The sequence below is a fragment of the Dermacentor variabilis genome, chromosome 7 (genome assembly GCF_050947875.1).
Source record: "Dermacentor variabilis isolate Ectoservices chromosome 7, ASM5094787v1, whole genome shotgun sequence".
Lineage (NCBI taxonomy): Eukaryota > Metazoa > Arthropoda > Arachnida > Ixodida > Ixodidae > Dermacentor > Dermacentor variabilis.
Genome location: NC_134574.1, coordinates 13,945,937 through 13,968,910, shown reverse-complemented (window position 1 = coordinate 13,968,910; position 22,974 = coordinate 13,945,937). Strand labels below are relative to the sequence as shown.

At 47.8% G+C, this 22,974-nt stretch overlaps 1 protein-coding gene across 3 annotated transcripts in view; it reads right to left on the bottom strand.

Moving 5' to 3' along the window:
* LOC142587339 (isoaspartyl peptidase/L-asparaginase) overlaps positions 1-22,974 on the bottom strand; it is a 712,895-nt gene that overhangs the window by 441,385 nt on the left and 248,536 nt on the right. The window lies entirely within an intron of this gene.

Genomic DNA, 22,974 nt, shown 5'->3' with positions numbered 1-22,974 from the left:
AGGTTACAGATATTTTTTAAGTGATAAACGCAGCGTTATAACTGTTATGAACCTTGTACTTGTTGATATGTACAAATTCCATTTCACACATTTCTAACACTATGGATGCCATGCCTTTTCCTCCATGAATTGCACTACAAACTTTTAAATCTGTATGCCATGCCTTATGTTGGTCTAGTGACTATTTAGTTTAGTGAACTTTCAGTTAAGTGAACTATTTCCTTCGGTCCCTTGAAGTTCACTCAAGTGAGAGTTCATTGTAAAGGCATTGCTGCTGGACAAAATATGTTTTCTTGCCTTTAACTAGCTATGCATCACGCATGGCAAAATTATTGTTTGAAAGTAAATATAATACATTAGGTAACACTGAGCTTAGTGTCACACATTATTCCCCCCCCCTCCTCCAGCTTCTGGAATGGATTGCCGTGGCTCGCTACGTGCTTGCGCGCCCTTTTCCGAGCGCAGACTGCTGTGCGCCTGGTTGCTGCACTCGGCTTTTATACGATCGCTTGTCGCTGCTTTCCATTTGACGCGGCTTGGTGCAGGCGCACAGACTTGGTGTCCGCCTACTTTTTGCACTGGTCTTTGAACACATCGCTCGCTGCTCGCGCTTATATATAAATACGAAGTGAGCAAAGTGAGCGTCGCTTAGCGCGGAAGTGCTGCGCCGTGGACGTACCGTGTATGTAAGCGCGCAGCAATGCCGGGAAACAATCATACAAAAGCAAAGGGTAAGAAAACTGCGCTTTGTTTTCCATTACTTTGTCATGTACCTTCACACTGGGTAGCGCCGAGCGATCGCTTCTAACAAACGCAGAAACAAGTCTTTGCAGCGCGTGTGACACTTAATTGACTCCCACCACAGCCAAGTGAGGTGCGACTCCAGCAGCGATGCATTTACCCCGCAGCCGGCTGAGAGAAGGTGGCGCTTCACTTTCTGCATGCCAATAACTTTCCATTTTTTTTGCCTGCCAACGCCCGTGATCGGATCCACAAAGTTCACGCTGTGGTTTAGTTTCCCATTGCAGATTGAGGCTCGCTCCGTTAGCATCCACTAAGTTCGGGATGCAGTTCTATGCGGCCCAAACATCACTGTGGATGGTGGTCCCCGGTTCAACGTTGGCTGCAGTAATGGGGCCTAGCGTCGCCGCGTCTTGTCTGTAGACCTTGAACAGTCGGAGCTGCCCGGTGGTCACGCAGGTCATGCCGAATACCCATGGTCCAAGATCTGCAATGCCGCCGTGATTTTGTCGGCTCGGCGGAACCTTGTCGCCCGTCATCAGGCGGCCTCGATTGTGTTTTCGCTTGCCGCGAAGGAGGCATTCATCAATTTGCACAATCCTTCGGGGCCACCGAGTGGGGGTCGCGCCAGCAGCTCGTCCCGCACAACCTCACGAGCTATCACGGGCGTTCACACGCAAAAATAGAAAGTTATTTGCGGAAAGTGAAGCGCCACCTCCTCTCCGCCGGCTGCAGAGTAACTGCACCACTGCTGGAGTCGCACCTCACATGGCTGTGGGTTGGGAGTCTATTAATGGCCACACGCGCTGCAAAGACTCATTTCTGCGTTTGTTATAAGCGATCGCTCGGCGCTACCCAGGGTGAAGGTACATGACAAAATAATGGAAAACAAAGCGCAGTTTTCTGACGCTTTGCTTTTGCATGAATGTTTCCCGGCATTGCTGCGCGCTTACATACACGGTACGCCCACGGCGCAGCACTTCTGCGCTAAGCGACGCCCACTTTGCTCACTTCGTATATATATAAGCACGAGCAGCGAGCGATGTGTTCAAAGACCAGTGCAAAAAGCAGGCACACACCAAGTCTGTGCGCCCGCACCAAGCCGGGCCGAATGGAAAGCAGCGACAAGCGATCGTATAAAAGCGTAGTGCGAAAACCAGACGCACAGCAATCTGCGCTCGGAAAAGCGCGCGCAAGCACGTAGCAAGCCGCGCCAATCCATTCCAGAAGCCAGAGGAGGGGGGGAAGTAATGTGGGACACTAAGCTCAGCGTTACTATACATTACTCATTACATTCTTATTACGCTCATCGATTTGAATTCCATTACGAATTACCGCTTCCAAAAAAGTAATGGTATTACTTTACGATTGCTTCAAAAAGTTTTCATGCACACAAGAAGCAAAAAGCAAAGTATTAAGGGACACCAACCGTTCTTCAAGGTAACATACACTTGCCAACATTTCATGCCTTCCCCCGCCCCCCCCCCCCATGTGCCTCCACGACACCTCACGACACTACCAACGTTCTGGCGCCGTACACAGCTTAATGGTGCATATTTAACGCAATTAATAACTTACTTTAGCCATGAGATTACAGACCATCACTTAAATTACTGAAAAGGTATTTTAATTACTGTAAGTAATCCAACTGTTGTTATGTTTGCTGATATGCCTGATATGCTGAAATTCATGACATCTATGCCTTGCATTATTTCAGGTTCTAGCAGAGCACCTTGAGAACCGAGCCCCTGATGAACCTGTTCCACTACCATCACCAATCGAAGAGATTGAAGCAGCCAGTGTGACACAGGCAGATAATGTTGAAGAGCTTGAAGGAGCCAAACGCGGCACTTATGTTCGCGATCGCGTATCAACACGCAAAAAACCCCGGAACTTTAGACAAGCAGAGGCAAGGTGCATGACATCACGGGATTCCACCTGTGTTTACAATCTAATGAGATGTTAGTGCTTCGGCATTCTTCTAGCAGCAAGTTCCCAGTGACACTCTAGCGCGTTTTTTTCTCCCGTCATTGGAACGTGCAGCTACATGAAAAGACATATGTACCAGCTAAGATTTCCAACGCGCGAGAAGGTGCACACATCGCTCTCGCTGTTGGCACACTCAACATCGTCGTTGCCCCCGTTGCCGCCATCGTTTTCTGTATCGGCTGTCGGTTCGAACATTTACGGCGAAAATACAAGCTTTCTGAGACAGCGAGAACGCTCCATAATGCTTACAACTCAGCTGTGAAGCCAGAACAGAACAGCATGCTACGCTCTGAAACGGCGGCGCCGACCGGCGATCCCCGTGAATGACGTCAAAGCGGTCCCGACCGAACACGGGCAACAGCGGCGTTCGCGCGATGCGCTGAGGCGCTGGTGCGCGTTTTCTTCCAAAAAACAGCCGCTTGCCTTTGTTTCCGCCATTTTTAAACGAGATATTCGTGTTCAGTGGACTCAAAACTGCAAAATGCCGCAGGGAACTCATTTTTTTCGAAAAGTGTTTTAGCTTCCCTTTAAGTAAGCTGCGGAGCAAATAGTATCGATATGCAATACCCATGATAATGATGGTGTCATATGAACGCCAAGGTTAATATGACACCACGATACTAATAAATAGTGATGTAAAGGCTGGGGTGTTTGTTCAGCTAATACTAAAGATTTCGCTGCCCGAGTTGAATGCACATAAATATTATTACGATATTATCAGTAGATACCCGAGAGACGAGCCGCCGTGAGAACGACGACGAAGTGGGTCTGTGCCCTTGGCGCGAGGGAATGTCGGCCTGGCGCTCTGGCTCCAGTCAAGTGTAAATAGTCTGTAAATAGCCTAAGTAACTATGCGAAAGGCATAGTTACTTAGGTGCAGCTTGCTGGCGCATAGTTTATGAACGAGGTTTTTGTATTAAAACGCGTTTAACTCTGGAGCACCTATCTAATTAGCTGGGAATGGAGAAATGTATTTCAATTGCTAGAGCACCATTGTTGATGAGGTTGCATTTAGAAGTGAGTAAAAGCTAATCCTATCATTTTTATAGGTTGAAAATTGCAAAATTAGAAAACGTAAAGCTATTAGTTTGCTTGCAACTCTAATAAAACAGCGAGCTGGGAGAGTTCGTAGGTAGGTTATGCCGATGAATCAGCGTTCTTGATTGTCTAGATCACTCTTACTCCACTTTTAGATCGTTCTCGAATGATCACACAGTTTCAGTAGATAGATTATGGTCAACATTTGAAGGAATCATTCAGCACTGCTTATCAAAATATATTCCCACAAAGATCAAACCAGTGCGTAAGACAAACCCTTGGATAACAAGAAACATAATACAACTAAAGCGAAAAATTGCCACATTAAGGAAACTGAGAAATAAACTACCGCTACCAGGCTACACTACTAAAATACGCGAAAACTCCCTGGCACTAAAGTCAGCCGTAAAAAAGGCAAAAGATGAATGCATGAATGTCACCATAAGTAATTTTATATACGTCTAAGTTATGGCGATACTTTAATTCGAAGTCACGTCAGACCAGTAATTGATCACCAACTGAAGCTATGGCAAAGGCTACAGAGTTCAATGAATAATTTATTTCAGTATTTACACAAGACAACGGTAAATAACCCAACCTCCAATCTTTTCCTAGCTACTCAGCAAAACTAGACGACTTAACCTTCACCAAATCGGGAATTTTTTCCCTCTTACTTAATAGACAAAAAAAAAATCTTGTGGTCCTGACAACATACCAAATGCATTTTTGAAGCGCTACGCGGAATGGATGTCCAAGTTCTTGCTGATTATATTTGTAAAATGACTGCAAATGGGCGAGGTTCTGGTGAAATGGAAAACTGCTGAGGTTATCCCTATACGTAAATCCGGCGACCTTACCAGCATAGCAAATTACCGACCAATCTCGCTTACTTGTACGGCCGGCAAAATCCTTGAACATATAATCCTAAGACACATAGTGTCATTCGTAGAAAAATATAATTTAATTGTCCCTAATCAGCATGGCTTTAGAAAAGGATTGGCTACGACTACTCAATTGATTGAGACAATCCACGACTTAGCGCTTACAATGGACAAATGCAGTCAAACAGATATGATATTCCTAGATCTATCTAAAGCGTTCGATCGAGTTTCCCATCCAAAGTTACTTCAGAAACTTATCCACTACCTCGGTGATAACAACATCACCAAGTGGATAAAAAGTTATCTTGCCGGTCGACGTCAACATGTATGTTTCAAAGACTACTTTTCGGATTGCGGCGATGTGCTATCAGTCGTCCCACAAGGAGCCGTTTTAGTTCCTATCGTCTTTCTTCTTTTTATCAATGATTTAAATATTAATACTAAAGCCACAGTAAGAATGTTTGCAGGTGGCTGTGTTATCTACAAGGAAATAACCTGTCGTGATGACCAGATAACCTTAAACGGTGCCCTTGAAAATATAACACAATGGTGCCAAACATGGCAGATGGTGATTAACACAGAAAAAAACAGTTTGTATGACAGTGACGAATAAAAGAGCGCCAATGATCTACCCGTATTATTTACAAGGACAGATGTTAAAGTAAGTAGAACAGTATAAATATTTAGGCGTCATAATTTCATCAGATCATTAATGGGGCAAGCAGGTAACATATATTGTTAATAAATCACTGGCACTTCTATACTCGTTAAGACGCTCCCTTAGATCCGCATCAATAGATACTAAACGCTTAGCATACCTGTCACTAGCTTGCTCTATACTGGAATATGGAATAGTACGTTGGTTTCTCTTCCGTAAGCAGTACATAGCAAAATTGGAGAGCGTACAAAGGAAGGCGATTACATTTATTTTTAGTAAGTATCGCCGTCTTGACTCCCCCAGAGAACTATTAAGGCAAGCTGAACTTCCCACTATACAAAATCAAGCCCGACTACTTTCTCTTAAGTTTCTTTTCTTTCTTACTGGCAGCATGAAAATCAATGCGAGTGACTACTTGCTACAGAGAGATACACGTAGTTCTTGAACAAAGCACACCAAGCACTTAACAGATTAGATTTCACAACGACATATTCAGGTAGTCCTTTTTTCCACATGCAATCCATGAATAGAACATGCTGCCCTGGTGATGATGTCACCTGCACACCACTCGAAACTTGTATCACCAAGTTATCAAACAATGCTCTGTGGCTACGATCTGCACGTAGGCGAGCTGCGTCGTACAATGGCATTCTGATTCACTTCTCAGTGTCTTGTATTCTGCCCTGATATAAATACCTGCTGAATCTTGTCTCTTGCGCATTGCACATCCAAAATATTTACATTTTTTTTCTTGGTTCTGTGTGCTAAACCTTCCAACATGGCGTTTGCTACCATTTTCCCCGCTCCTGTTATAGAAATTGTACAATGATTATAGAGTGCATATGTACTGCCTTGTTGACCCAAACTTATCTATGTCCGCGCCTACTTGAACTGTGTTCTCTTGAATATGTATCCAGCCCCTTTCCTGCAACAGGCTTAAATGTGAGGCTAGCAGTATGTTCAGATAAATAAATAAATAAATAAATAAATAAATAAATAAATAAATAAATAAATAAATAAATAAATAGTCTTTGGATCAACAGCACGAAGAAAACAAGAGACAGGCGCTCATGTAGTTTGACTCACTGTCCATTCTTTAGTTCGCTCTGTTAATTCAAAGACAGCAATTCCATTTCAGCGATTAAAAAAGTTACCACAATTCTGTAAAATGCACGAATAAGGCCCTTGAAGGAGACTTTTCTTCTTTATTGTAATGTAAATTATGTGATTCTGATGTAAATACGCACCACTGTGAAATATACCACTACGTTGGGTGCAGCTTTCGTAGTACAGTATCTTAATGGGACCCGAAAGACTTTTTGAACATATTTTTAAAAAATACTGACCATCTGTAGAAAGGTCTCCTGTCTACTTGTGAGCCAATTATTATTGCACTACATGCGGCATAGAAAGTCTTGTGTGAAAAAACAGCCCAAAATCACTTACTCTCTTCGCAATGTCATCCGCTATGCAGCAAGAATACCCAACAGGTGCTGGCTCATTTCTTGATCACAAGAACATCCTCAGTAATAGTATTATCGCTCGTATTCAGTTGAAATAATAGTATGCATGTGTGCGATATCAAAAAGACCGAAAATTAACATCGCCTTTTCCGGTCTTCAATGAAGATCATGTGCTTAATGTTTGGTTTTCTCAGGTGAGGCAGCACCCACTGTAAAACGTGTGCCCTCTTTCAAACACTGTGGTCAGTTTTCTCATACTGAGCCGGCTAGAGCATTACTCGAAGCTTCGGCACACGATGTAAGAGTTGAGGAGGACGTCGGGATGAAAAACTTGGGAGGTTTATTTACGTTATTTACAGTGAGAGTCACTTAACAGTCTTAAAGTCATTACGGGCCGGCAGCAACTCGGACGCTGCGGCCCGCGGCAAGAAGCTCGAAAGAGAGGAATCAAGGAATGCTCTAGGAATGCTCCCTGTCTGTGTCTTTTAAACCCTTCGGTGTATCGAAGACACGTCACGTTCGGCCAATGGGAGAGCCCGCTCAGGTGACGCCATTTTCGGCCAATCGGCGAGCCCGCTCGGGTGTCGTCATTTTCGGCCAATGGTAGGCGCCCGTGCGATGGAGTCACACCCGGCGAAGAAAGTCGCCGCTGGGTCCCCAATTGTCCGAGGGCTTATTTCTCCCTGCGGTCTTGCCTTGCTGACTTGCAATGCGCCGTCACAATAGCCGGATGGGGGCGACGCGGTCGTGGCTTCACGGTGCATTACAGCCGTCTTGCCTTGGGACCCACATTACTTGGAACAGTGCCAGGCTCTCGCTTCATTTTCGGGAAGAGTCAACCAGTGAATAGCTCCACCGGCGGCACACGAAGTGGGGGCCGCCAACTTGTTTGCACGTGCCACGCCTCAGGAATGTGGTATCTGTGCTTCTGCGCTCCTGAATTAGCTGTGGTGCGATTCGATGTGGTCTGGGGAACTCGAAGTAGGCTCAGGAAACGGTCCCGTATCTAACAGCTCGTCCTCGCCCCAGAAGTTCGGAATTGCCGATGAACTCAATTCGCTGGCCATGAGGAACGCTGAAAGAACCTGCAGGGCACTGGTGTCGAGCCTCGTTTGACGAACTTCGAGATCCTGGGCCCCGGAGAACGTACGACAAACAAACAAAACAACACAGCGCTGCACCACGTGTAAGCGCAGGCTCTTCACCCCCGACTCGCCAGGCTATTACTGAGTCAAAATGGACCCTGACGTCTAATTATTTCCCCAATTTTGACAAAGCAGTTCCAACCACCTTTCCAAACCGCTATCCATTTCTCCCCGAATGCCGACAAGACCACAGTGTCATTGTTGTAGCATAACAATGGGTCGTTGCCGTTGCAAACAAAAAATGAAAACAGCCGAACATAACTGGCCTAACTACACGAACAGCATGTTTCCACCCTATCGTAGTGGCGTACTTATCGCACGTATTGGTGCCGCTGAATAGTCTGGTCATCTTCACAAGCACGTAATCACAAGTGCGCTAGCCTTGTGGTCACTAATCAGAACGCGTACTTGCATCGTAGGCAAACTTTTAATTACGCCTACTCACGTGTCTTTCTCTAGTCCATACAGGACACTTAACCTAAACAAGAACTTAATTTGCGTAACTTAGGCACTCCGCAGAACCCTGTTTAAAAAAATGCGTCTGCTAACAACTAGTACTACGCACGCTTACTAAAGAAGTCAGAATACGGCTGCCCTTAACACACACGAGCAACCCAGTGATAAATCTGCTTCCTTCCGTCCACACAAGACACGCGCTAATGGAACTAAGAACGCTTCTCAGTGCAAATGATGCACTTCCTGAAAATCTACGCGGTTAACCTTAGAAAATAAAAAACACATAAAAAAAGAAGGTTAACTAATACACATGCGCGTTACGATAGGCCTCTCACCGATAACCTTGACACTCAGGTTACTCACACACAAAAAAACCTATCTACTCAATAATGAACATCTCGCGAAACTACATGCTTACATAAAACTCATTTTTCTAATCTCGGAGCTTCTCGAACAAAAACACAAACAAAGCTCATACTTTTACATATTGAAAGAAACTTAAATCGCGAAAATTATCCGATGCTCAAAAAATAAAACAAAACAATGTTTTACTTCTACGGAAGCTCTCTTGGCCTCCCGTTCCAAACGCCTACGTCTGACTCATACTTTGAGCCGTACCCGAGGTGGTCGCGGTCCGAAAGCTACTTTGGCTACCGAGGAACAACAAAAGGGCTGACTCACTATCAGCTCCCCCAAGACATTGCAGTCTCCTGCCTATTTGCGTCCTGGCGCCCCGCTTTCATCACGAACTCGATTAACCGCGTCGCTATACTGCCCACTTGGTCTCGTCTTGCCACCTTGCGCTTCTTTGTACTACACGTTGAGCTTCGAAAAGAACCACGGAACGACGAGGAATTTAACTGCCCCGTGCCCTTTGTCCGCGTCCGTGCAGAACATGTTTCTCGGTCTCTCTTTGACCGGTGGCTCGAATATCCAATTGGATGGGTCAACATCGTCAACGACGACTGCACCCTTCTTTTCTTCGCGCCCGTCGCCGTTTTTGGCTTCGCTACATTAGCCACCGCATTTCGATCTTTACGACGCTTCTTTCTGCGGCGCTTTCTCTTTGAATTCTCTTTCATGTCGCCTTCTGGCGCCTCGTGCTGGCCGTTACACATCTCATCGGCCCGGATCGGTCTCTTACCCGCACAGTCTGATTGATTTTCATTTAAATCAACACTTTCGCTGCCTCGACTGGCGGACAGCTCAACCGACTCTTGAACAATGCAGCAGGCTTTACTGGAGTTATGCAACACGCACTCTTGCGAACTGCCCACTACTGCATTGCCCAGCTCACGCTGTGCATCGGCACACAGCCCGTCGGTATCGATCGCTGTCTCACGCGCACAGTCCGAATGATTAATAACTAAATCACCCTTCTCTTGGCTACCTAGACTGGCGGAGACCTGCACCGATCCCTGAACAATGCAGTTGTTTTCTCTTGAGCTATGGAGGTGGCAATCCTGAGAATTACCCTCAACTGCATCGTCCAGCTGGCACTTTGATACGCAGATCTGACCTGACATGGGTGCTCGTGTCTGTCGGGTCAGCAGTACCCTTTTCTTCGCTAGCAACCTTGCTAACATTACAAGCGACGCACACGCGCGGTAACTGTGCCAATTTGTTCGCAGCTGGCCGGGCTGTCTCTACAGTCATCTGTTGGCACAGCACCTCGTCGCTCTCCCTGCGGCCTTTAACGGCCTCTGTTGCCACTAAGGCATCGTTAGCAGCTAGCCTTTTCCCTTCACTTATGAATGTGCAGCCAATCTCACAGGCAATACTTTTTCCGTCGGCTTTTGGCGAAAATCTGGTAGATTCATTCTCATTCTTTTGCTCTGTACTGCCTACTGAATTTGCAGACAGGCGTTGTCTTTGTTCCTTTAACTGCTGAAAATATTGCATCTGTTTTTCCAATGCCGCCTTCTCTTTCTCGTACTTTTGCTTACGTTCGTGATACTCACGTTCATGTTCATTCTCGCGTTCTTGACGCTTACGCTCACTCTTACATTCACGACGCTCACGCTCACGTTCACGACGCTCACGCTCCCGTGGTTCTTGTATCACCTCCCAAGCAAGCTCAATGCTTTTATCAGCATTGCCATTATCTTCAATCGCCTTTATGATAGCTGGCGTTTTCATCTTTTCGTCCGCCTCAACTCACAAATTGTCGCACACCAACAACAAGTCTAACCTCGTCAACCTTCCAAGATCCATGGCAGCTGCCCCGGCTGGTGGTTAGAACTGTTTTCCTAAATTAATTCGTGCAAACACACAATGCAACAAATTCCCGATTCCCAGAACTATCAAAATAAACACACAACATTTGAAGTCTGGCGAATCAAAAGGAAAAAAACCACACGCTCACTTACGGTTGCAGCACCCCGCCATCTGGTTCATTGGTCCGCTGTTCCCGGTTCCTCAGGACTCCCTGGGTCGAAGGCTCGCTCTTCTTCGCTACTCCCAGTTTCTTAGGACCTCTTTCGACGAAGGCTCTCTCTTCTTCGCTCTTCCCGGTTCCTCGCGACTCCTTTGGACGAAGGCTTTTTTTCGGTGTTCCGGGTTCCTCACGATTTCTCTCGACGAAGGTTGATCCGTAGCGCTGCCACCAGTTGTTGCATTTGGAGGCGATCCCACCACTAGCAACAAGTTGTAAGAGTTGAGGAGGACGTCGGGATGAAAAACTTGGGAGGTTTATTTACGTTATTTGCAGTGAGAGTCACTTAACAGTCTTAAAGTCATTACGGGCCGGCAGCAACTCGGACGCTGCGGCCCGCGGCAAGAAGCTCGAAAGAGAGGAATCAAGGAATGCTCTAGGAATGCTCCCTGTCTCTGTCTTTTAAACCCTTCGGTGTATCGAAGACACGTCACGTTCGGCCAATGGGAGAGCCCGCTCAGGTGACGCCATTTTCGGCCAATCGGCGAGCCCGCTCGGGTGTCGTCATTTTCGGCCAATGGTAGGCGCCCGTGCGATGGAGTCACACCCGGCGAAGAAAGTCGCCGCTGGGTCCCCAATTGTCCGAGGGCTTATTTCTCCCTGCAGTCTTGCCTTGCTGACTTGCAATGCGCCGTCACAATAGCCGGATGGGGGCGACGCGGTCGTGGCTTCACGGTGCATTACAGCCGTCCTGCCTTGGGACCCACATTACTTGGAACAGTGCCAGGCTCTCGCTTCATTTTCGGGAAGAGTCAACCAGTGAATAGCTCCACCGGCGGCACACGAAGTGGGGGCCGCCAACTTGTTTGCACGTGCCATGCCTCAGGAATGTGGTATTTGTGCTTCTGGGCTCCTGAATTAGCTGTGGTGCGATTCGATGCGGTCTGGGGAACTCGAAGTAGGCTCAAGGAAACGGTACCGTATATATATCTATATATATATATATATATATATATACATATATATATGCAACTACAACTCATGGTGACATGCCCTTGCTGGCTGACAACCGTATTCCTGATCAAAACAATTTCGCGCGTTCCATCTATTTGAATAGAGAAACAGGAGGCGGCTACCTAAATCCTCCTCTTCCTTTTTGTAATGTTCGTGTGTGTGTGTGTGTGTGTGTGTGTGTGTGTGTGTGTGTGTGTGTGTGTGTGTGTGTGTGTGTGTGTGTGTGTGTGTGTGTGTCTGTGTTTGTGTGTGCGTGCGTTTGTGTGTTTCACCCTTTGAGAAGAATGTGTGCACACATCTGTCAAACCGTCCGACAGAAGAATCGCCACACTGCCGGAAGATTACCCTAAGCTGCCAGCATCAAATAATTCAGTTCGTCAAAAAAATCTTGGCTTTGAATTCTACGTAAAATAACTTCAACGTTGACTGCAGTGGAAAGCCGTTAACTGAAGCAAGCCATAGTGAGCATTCCCTTCGTTCTTGCGACAATGGCAGTAAATGTGCAAGGGCATTACAAAGACAGACTAGAGGCATGTAGAGTTTATGGATAATCTGCGTAGGTCGGATGGTGTCCCAATAGCACTGAGAAATTGTCAATATTGTAGTGCATAGTGTCACATCAATACAACTGCAATAGCATGACGCCTATAATGGAAACAGTGTCAGGCGAATTGCAGTAAGATATTCAAGCACTCGAAAAGTCCATAGATATTTGCAAAATGTGGTGAAAGATTGTTGCTGAGATATGCAGTAACCGGTACCTGTGGGCAGCCACAGGATCAGCGAAAAAAAGGCTTAAGGAACAGCCAGAGTCTTTCGGCGAAGTTTTCACAGCACAAAACTGAAACAGCCAGCTTGTCGACTATGCCAGCACAGTTTGTTTTTACATAGGTCAACAGCAGCCGTTGTTAAACCGCATATTATTAGGCCAGATAACAATGTATACTTTGCTTTTCAATATTTGTTTGATCGAAATTTGAGTTTAATAGCTAAAGTCATTGAATTATTGAATTATCATTTATCTGTAAAATTATTGCTTTCACTTAACCTTGCAGGTTGCCTACGTCTCACGTTTTAGTCGTACAAATGTGCAAGACACTGTGCGGGGCCTCTTACGATATATCTTTACGAAATCTGCCACCCTGAACTTCAGCTAGAAAGGCTCTCGTGGACAGAAACAATCTTTTTCAACGATGCAGAAAGTCGACGATCTACTTCTTAGTAAGCACCTGATTTTTCGAACATCATGTGTATCTGTAGGAGAGTATGAATATGTGATGTTGAGTGGTGGCAAGGGCCAGGTGTGGACAAAGAGCGCCATTCTACTGCTAATGGTAATGTTTTGCAGTAGACTGATAAACTCTGTGAAGTTGATGTGACGCGGCTGTAAAGGGGCCTAAAATAGTTGCTGTAAATTGCATAAAATCTACGTGTAATAAGATTATGGCAATGACTAATGACATGGTACTATGAGCATTAAAATTCATTGCGAAAGAATGATGCCATATAAAAAATATGTGAGATGCTATAACTGGCTAGAGCAATACTACCTCACGAAGAGTCCTTGAAACACAAGGTCCTAGAGGCATGAGCTATATAAAATAACTTTCACAGTGGCATCCTCTGGAAAGAGGATGCGCCATGAATTTAATGTGCTTATAACAGGCAGGACAACATCATTCAAGAAAGCGAGGACTGCTTTGTCCTTCAAAAGCGGTTCTTCACCAAGAAACATAGCTGGATGAAGAGGGACACAATAGCGGTATGCAAGAGGAAAATATTTCTTCCTGTCTCTTTCGGCTTCCCGGCACTCCAGGAAGACATGGAGGACGGTCAGCCTGTCACCACATCTACCACAGTTTGGAGGCTCGTTACCCGTCAAGAGAAAGATAAGTGTCAAATGTGTGTCCTATTCAGAGTATAGTGAATAGGATATCTGCTCTTTTTTTTTAAATGCGAAGGTAAATGCCTCGGGGCATACAGGGGTATGGGATGGGGGTGAATAAGGATGATTAAATGAATGAAAGAGATTTGCTGCCCTAATGAAGTCAAAGAGGGATCGATAATGCGGTCCCTGCGTCCAAGCAGTGTAATCGCTCCAATTATGCGGCGAGAGTCCCGCTGCTGCGAGGTGCCGGAGCCTCGTCGGTTTCAGTGCAGGGCGAACCCACAGCCGGTGGTGGATGTCGGCTTCAGCATTTCGCGATTCGCAGAGTGGAAACTCAGGACGAGGATATAACGGGCGAAAGTGCAGTCACTTCCTAGTCAAGGCAGGAGTGAGGGCGACCCCGACTCGGATCCTCCGAAGCGCAACCTCCTCTGCACGGGTAAGACCGCGGGGGAGGTTTAACCGCACACGGAGGTATGAGAGCACGTGTGCGGCGCCGGAGGTGCTTCTTTCTTGTTAAAACAAGGGTGGCATCATCAAGGTGAAAGAGCTGAGGCAGTGACGATGGAGAGGTCGCTAGACGGGTCGCAGAATCCGCACGGCTTTGGAAGCTTACAAGGTCGCGTGGGATCCACTCGACAGATATTAACGCGATAGCGTTAAGGAGCTCGTGTCGCAGAAAAGCCGGTGTCGTCGGCGTCGGTGTCGGCGTCGGCGTCCGCGGCGTTGGCCGTGAGCGATAAATCACGGCAGGCACTTCATAAATAAAAAGCAACTTCCAAGATGGGCTGGCTGGGAATCGAACCAGGGTCTCCGGAGTGTGAGACGGAGACGTTACCACTGAGCCACGAGTTCGATGCTTCAAAGCGGTACAAAAGCGCCTCTAGTGAACGCGGTGTTGCCTTAGATACGAGCTGTTTCTAAGGCTCAGGCGTGCGTCGCTTGCTCAGGCGCACATTTCGTTGTCGCGCCGAACGCTGCGTTGCTCGACGCTCACCGCGTCCGATGCGGGGCGCGTAGTCGCTGCGCTGTAGCCCATTGTCTTACACCGCTTCGCGGGTCTACGGGAACGCTGTCGCGTTCCACTCTTGAAGGCGAAGCTTAAGCGTCCTCCAATTTTTGTTGTATTCCATTCTACTCTCTGCTTGACACTTTTTTTTTCTAGCCCACCCTTGAATAAAGAAAAGAGGAGTACCTGGCGCCGTCTAACCGGCACCAACATCTCCTTGCACACTTTTGGCTGCGGGATACGTGCCGCCAGAAGATGGATCTGTTGGCATATGTCAGGGCTGCGACTGACGCGTCGCAGAAGCCGCGTCGCCTGGAGGGCATCAGTGCGGATGACGATGCGGGCCGTGGGGACCATGGGAAAGGTGGCCACAGAGCACAACGCTTCTCGGACAGCAAGGAGCTCAGCACAAAAGGAGGAAGGAGGTTCTTGGATTTGAAACCGGGTCGTCTTATTAAGGGCAGGTGCGCATGGGTAATAAATTGCAGTGGTTGTTTCACAGTCCTGAATGCTTGCATCAACGTAAAGGACGATGGAGCCAAGCGGCAGGTGGGCATCTTGAGCTATAATTCGGTCACGAAGCGACGCCGCCGCGTGAGTTGATGTCGGGCGATGTATATCAGTTGGCTTGTTATCACTCAGCTGTACATAACTCAGGGAAGAAGAACTGGCGATGGTGGTGGTAGAAGCGAGTTCGAGAAAGCGTAAGCCCTGAGAGCACACGTTTCGTGTGAAAGGCTGGCCTTAAGCCTGCGAGCATCACGTCGCTGCTGCACCAGCTCATCTAGTGTGTTGAGCTGTGCATCTTATTTGAGAGCCACGATCGGAGTGATGCGGGGAAGGCAAGTGATGACCCTCATTGCCTCGCGATTAACAGCCTCAAGGCGATCCCATTATGCCCTCGTCAAATGCTGGAATTGGGCTTGATAAACAAGGCGTGGTTGCACTACCGCCTTCACCAACTGTCGCGCAACATATGAGCTGGCGCCGCCCGTTTTAGGAGCAATGCGCCTAATCAGACCCAACGTCTGAATTGCCTGCTTTTTAGCGCTGGAGAGCCAAGCAGTTCCGGTTCCCGACTCGTGTACCACCAGACCCAAAATTTTTATAGTTGAACATTGTTGAAGAGGGGTTCCGGATAGATGAAGACGAATGGGTGTTGCAGAGAGTTTACGCCGGCCCCAGCGATTGGCGACTGACATGTAAGCAGATTTGCTGACGGAAAGCCGAAGGCCGACCGAAGAAGCGTAAGTCGCCGTGATATTTAAAGCTGATTGAAGGGCAGCGGCTTGAGTCTGCAGGTCGTGATGAGTGGTCCATACCGTGATGTCATCAGCGTACAACAAGAACTTTATGTCGGGTACTTCGTGTAAGCGCCATGCAAGGGGGATGAAAGCAATATTGAATAATGTGGGTGACAATACAGATCCCTGGGGTACGCCACGAAGAGGGACAAAAGATCCGACGGCGTCACCACTGGGGCGAATTGCAAGATGTCGGTCTTCAAGGAAAGATTTGACAAAATTCCGTACTCTAGGGGGAAAATGCAGCATGTTAACTGAAGCCAAGATGGCAGCATGACTGATGTTATCATACGCCTTTTCGACGTCCATAGCGAGGACAGTACGGACACTGTGGCTACGAGTTGACGATAAAACCGAGGATGCCAAGACAGCCAGCCCATCTTCAGTACCTATGGATGGACGGAAGCCAACTTGAGCAGGGTGGTAGAAACCGTGGTGCTCTAGCCACCACGACAGTCATGTGGCTAGCATTTTCTCAGCAAGCTTGCACAACGTCGACGTTAGGGAAATGGGTCGGAAGTTGCCAAGGTCAGTCGGCGGCTTGCTTGGTTTCGGAATCGGGATAACAATAGCTGATTTCCAGCCTGGAGGAACAACGCCATCTAGCCATACCTTGTTAATGGTGTCGAGGAGTTCAGGCAGCACAGTGAAACTCAGGTTCTTGTAGACCTCATATGTAATAGAGTCTGGACCGGGTCCTGTCTTGCGACTGGTACCATCTATCGCTGCAAGCAACTCAAGCATGGTGAAAGAGCTTGCAATCCCCTCGGAGTCTGCTGTAGATGGCAACCTGTCGACATGTGTCGGAATGCCAGCCAAGGAAGCACCATTGGCTATTTGAGGCAACACGTCGTACTGCGGGAAAAACTTCTGGGCTGCTTCTCTGGCGAAATCATCCGCCGACAAGCCAGCAGCGAAGTAGGCTGTGGCTGCCGCGTCTGGACGGCGGCAACCGTGTTCCATGGCACGGAACGTTCGCCAGAGAGAAGCATTCGATGTCTTGGATGAAAACCGCTCACACCACGTATGCCAGTGCCTCCGCGAGAGGTCGCGTTCATATCTGCGGGCCTTAGCAGTAAAGAAATTCAGTCTTGCACGTTCTTGTGCAGAAGTGGGGTCTAGAGATGCTGCCAGCTCAGCTTGTCTGCGAGCAGCCCACAAGTTGAGCAGGCCGATATCCGGTGCCGGTCGATCGACGTCTACCCAGCTGATGGTTGTAGATTCATTGAGCGCGCTTTGTATGCGGTCAACAAGTAGTGGTGACGAGTCCACAGGGGTATCTTGGAGAACGGAGCGAAATGTGTCCCAGTTGACCACAGAACACTTGCGGCGCAATCGGCGGGCCTGCGACGGATGAAGGCCGATGATGATAGGGTGGTGGTCACTACCCCAGCAGTCGGGCTCCAGGTGCCAAGTGGGAGTGCCGGGACCCGACCACCACGTAAGATCCGGTGCGTATGTTGTACGTCGAGCTTGAGGCACAGCCCGCGTTGCTGAATCGGGATGGTTCAATAGTACAAACAACGCATCCGCGAAGGCGTCCCGCACACGCCTACCTCGAGGGCTAGAAGTAGGGTACCCCCAATCTGGGTGAGGGGCGTTGAAATCATCACCAACTAAAATAGGGCACGCTGGGTATTGGCGACGGACATTCACTAACCAGCCCAGATTAATCTTTGAAGAAGAGCCACCGGCTGGTCTTATGTAGTATGACACTACCACAACAGTTGCCTTGGGTAACTTCACAGCTACTGCCACTACCTCCTGATATGAGTTACACCAGTTTTCAAGAGGAAGGCAGACCTGACGATAGCGCGTATCAACATACACTGCCGCCTTTCCTGGAGGGGCAGCTGTCTGCACGCAACGGTCATTCATCGAAGGAGACACGTACCCACTGAAGCCCGGAATGGCAGGCGAGGCGTTAGTCTCCTGTAGTAACAGGGCCCACACCTGCAGCTTGTTCATACGTAGGCGGGATTTAAGCTCCCCCACTTTCGTGGAGAGCCGTCTACAGTTCCACTGAAGCACGCCACAAACACCTGTGCCCGCCATTTTGATTACGAGTCCAGGCATTGTAAAATCACTGATGTCAGGTTGGATAACTGGTTGACCATGAACCGCAAAAGGGATGTTGTAGAGTACGCATACCGCCTAATCACTAAATACATTACCGAGGTCAAAAATAACGTCTCGTTCATTGCACAACTGGCATCACTGCAGAAAAGAAATTTCGCTTACGCAACTAGAAACACCGATATTTGGCACATACATTCATTCAGAACAGGTTACGGACAACATATGCTCAGAAACACTCTTCCACATCTCTTAAACCTGTGCCAACATTACAATTTAAATCTCCAACGCACCCGGTCAAAAGATTTGCGTCATTTTGTTTCACTTATAAGTGGAAGGGCAGCACTTTCTGTTTGAAATATACGATATGATATTATGCACATCGCTTTGTTTTTTTTTTGTTTTTTTTTGGAATTGTACATTTTTGTAAAAATTGTCATTTGTGATATTGTGATATTGTGATATTTTGTCTGTACTCACATGCTTGTACTGTTTGCCTTTTTTTCTAAACATCATGTATTGTATCGGGGAGGCGAGAGCCCGTCAAGCTGGATATCTAGCTTTTTCTCTCCCCCTCCCTCATCCTTGGGATGGAAAATAAAGGCATTATTATTATTATTATTATTATTATTATTATTATCCGGCAACGGAGCTGAAGACCTGGCAGGCTCTGCGACCGATACAGCAGGGCGTGATAGAGACTATGATGCAGCGGAATCGATAGTTGTAGTGGTGTGAGATTCCACTGCACGTCGCCGACGCGCAAGGGTCGCTGCGGTGCTGATACGGTGCTGTCGGAGCTTGAATACCTCCGCTAAAAGGCGGGCAATTTGATTGTCAACTGCTGCCGTATCATCACACGGATGTTCCGGCCCACTCTGCTTCTGTGTAACCAGCGGGCGACGGCGGTCTTTGCGGACTTTGTCACTGTAAGTCTGTTGGGAATGGGGTGCAGGCGGGTCTGGCTCGGAAAGCTCTGGCCAGTCGTCGTCATCCCATTGGAGCGCCGCAAACCTCTTAGATGTTGGCGCTGGTTGTGTTGCAGCATGCTGAGGCCATTGGTTATGAATCCCGCGACGAACCTTCTGAGTGGCCTTTTGCTTTGTGGGACAAGTTCGAGAAGTGATATCGTGGTCGTCGGTCTTGCAGAGTCCACATCGGTAAGACACTGCGCCAGCTAGTACAGCTTCATCTGGCGCTGTAAATGGACAGGATCGGAGCATGTGGCCCGGTCGGAAACAGTTGTAACAATAGACGACACTGGGTTTCTATGGCCGAGGTCGCAGAATGCAGCCATAGTAGTAAAGGCGGGCTGGGGGAGTTGGTGGGCCCTGCAAGGTGACGATGCAAGAGCGCCCCTTTCCCACGTAACGCGCTTGAATGACACGGTGAGTAGGACAGTAGAGCTCACGCTGGAGAGCAGTCTGGTCCTCGCCAACGTCAACGTTGTAAACGACACAGCGCTGTAAATCCGAGCCCTCTACCAGGTACACCTGAACCGGCACGGTGACTTCGCTTGTTATCGAGACACGATGAAGCGTTTGCAAACGCTCGACAGCAGCCAATGTCGGGAGCCACACCACGATGGTATTTGACTTCTTCCTGGCCGCGAAGCCGCGGAAGCCTGTGGTGCCAAGACAAGAGTCTAGGTTCGCCTGAATAATCCTGCTCGGAATCTCCGTGAGGCTTGTGGGGGACAGAGCTTTAATGGTTGCGTTATAGCAAACCGAGCCCGGTGTCGACACAACTGGGTGGCCAGTCGTTAGACAGGAACGCTTGCCTTGGGAGCCGCTGTTGGCCGAACACGAATCTGGTGCAGATTGCTCCGAAGGACGCTTCTTAGAACCACGGGGGGCCGACGGCACAGATGGTAGCGCAGAAGAGAAGTCCATAGAGGTATTCGTTTCGTCATGCACAACAACTGGAGCCCCATTCCCGATCGGTGTCTGGGAAGCCGTCGCCGGGCTCCGCCCTGAGGGCAGATCACTCACGGTCTGATGTGCATTTTGGGAAGGCGATGCGTGGGCTGTAGCAGAAGGACTTTGAGCAGAAACCAGGAGCTGGGATCCAGGCTCAGGTGTCAATTGTGCGGCCGGTAATGCCGTCGTGACGAGCGGCGCCGGCGAATCTACCTCCGCCAGCGCCTCACCGGAGGCACTAGGCCTGGTCCCGGTGTACAATTCAGCTGCAGGGCCGATGGAGTGACATTCGCTGAATGTCAGAAAACCAGACTGCGCATGAACGTCCGGAGCGTCCTCAGATGCCTTGGGGTCCAATCTCTTAATGTATGGAACGTATTTACGCGGAAGGCGAGATTTTTTCACAGGAGCGGTGAGCAGCCACCTTAGCAGGGAAACTCCGTCGACGACGACGTCGTCGTCTATATCTGCTCTTCGTATTTTCGTAGTTGGGGGCCAGAAACGTAACTTTGGCTTAATCAAACGAACCTTATTCCTCGTTTCAGCATATAACAAGCGTTGCCAGTGGCTTCGCAGTTTGTTTCGTAGGGAAGGCTGCATGTCTGTGGCAGGGACAGCAGCAGAGCGAACACCCTGCAATGCTACTGATTTGTCGATTTCATCCGCAAGCACATTACCCTCGATTTCTCTATGCCCAGGAACCCAGCATATTACTACATGTCTAACTGATAAATAAATGTTGCATAGTAGTGAGTAAAGTTCAATAAAAACAGGATTTGCATGCTTTCGTAAAGACATTAACGCTTTTACAAGGCTTAATGAGCATGTGCACATGATTGCTCTGTCAAGTTTTAATTTCTTTATATGTTTTGCCGCTGACACTACTGCACAGGCTCCTGCAGTGAAGATACTTGTCAGGGGGTTCAATACGTCAGATTTAGAAAAAGAGGGACCAACAGCAGCGTAAGATAAGCCAGCATATGATTTCGACGCGTCTGTGTGGAATTCGGAGCAGGAGCACTTCGAGCGAAGTTCACGGAAATGCGCAGCCATTTCGAGCACAGGAGCGCGCTTTGTGACATCTAGAAAGGATACATTCTGTCAGCTGCCATTCCCAGGGCGGTAATAGCTTAGCTGGAGGCATTAGGCGATGTTCGAGAATTGGAACATGCATTTATTCGCTAAGTTCTTTCAGACGCCGCGAAATAGGTAGCCTCATAGAGGTTCTATTACGAAAAAGTGTTGCACACGAAAAGTCATTAACTGTTGTGGAACACGGATGTTCCTATTAGAGTGCACTTTGAGAAAATACGTGAAGCTGATGCACGCTCTCTGAAAATGGAGTGACCACTCATCTGGCTCTACGTACAGCCTTTCGACAGCGCTTGTTCTATATGCGCCAGTGGCCAGACGGATACCAAGATGGTGGACGGGATCTAGTATCTTTAGCGTGCTTGCTTCAAAACAGGGACCACAATCGCTTGTTTCCTTGTGGATGGAAGGTATCCGGCAGCCCAAATAGTATTGAAAAGCGCGAGTAGTGTAACTTGTGTGTCAGTGTGTAAGTTTTCTATCATGTCATGCATGACTGTCAGGTCAATGTGCGGAGCTCTTGCATGCGATCACGGCAGCTCTCAGCTCGGCTATACTGACAGGCCGCTTACACGGTTAGTTCTGTCTGCATTTACGTAAGACTGGCTTAAGTGTTTCGGTATGTTTGTATTTAAAAAAAGGATGGAGAGCAAAGGATTGAGTTCGACACACGCTCAAGGTGCTCCCCAAGAGAGTCTGCCTGGTCTTGCAAGGTATTCCCTTGGTAGCTCACCCGAGGCAATGGATGTATTTCATCATCATCATCACCATCATCATCATCATCAGCCTGGTTACGCCCACTGCAGGGCAAAGGCCTCTCCCATGCTTCTCCAACTACCCCGGTCATGTACTAATTGCGGCCATGTTGTCCCTGCAAACTTCTTAATCTCATACGCCCACCTAACTTTCTGCCGCCCTCTGCTACGCTTCTCTTCCCTTGGAATTCATTCCGTAACTCTTAATGACCATCGGTTATCTTCCCTCCTCATTACGTGTCCTGCCCATGCCCCCATTTCTTTTTCTCGATTTCAACTAGGATATCATTAACTCGCGTTTGTTCCCTCACCCAATCTGCTCTTTTGTTATCCCTTAACGTTACACCTATCATTCTTCCTTCCATAGCTCCTTGTGTCGTCCTCAATTTAAGTAGAACCCTTTTCGTAAGCCTCCAGGTTTCTGCCCCGTACGTGAGTACTGGTAAGACACAGCTGTAATAAACTTTTCTCTTGAGGGATAATGGCAATCTGCTGTTCATGATCTGAGAATGCCTGCCAAACACACCCCAGCCCATTCTTATTCTTATGATTATTTCAGTCTCATGATCCGGATCCGCAGTCACTATCTATCCAAAGTAAATGTATTCCCTTACCACTTCCAGCGCCTCACTACCTATCGTAAACTGCTGTTCTCTTCCGAGACTGTTAAACATTACTTTAGTTTTCTGCAGATTAATTTTTAGACCCACCCTTAGGCTTTGCCTCTCCAGGTCAGTGAGCATGCATTGCAGTTGGTCCTCTGAGTTACTAAGCAAGGCAACATCATCATCGAATCGTAAGTTACTAAGGTATTCTCCATTAACTCTTATCCCCAATTCTTCCCAATCCAGGTCTCTGAATACCTCCTGTAAGCACGCTGTGAATAGCATTGGAGAGATCGTATCTCCCTGCCTGACGCCTTTTATTGGGATTTTGTTGCTTTCTTTATGGAGGACTACGGTGGCTGTGGAGCCGCTATAAATATCTTTCAGTATTTTTACATACGGCTACTCTACACCCTGATTCCGCAATGCCTACATGACTGCTCAGGTTTCGACTGATTCAAACGTTTTCTCGTAATCCATGAAAGCTATATATAAAGGTTGGTTATACTCCGCACATTTTTCTATTACCTGATTGATAGTGTGAATATGGTCTATTGGTGAGCAGCC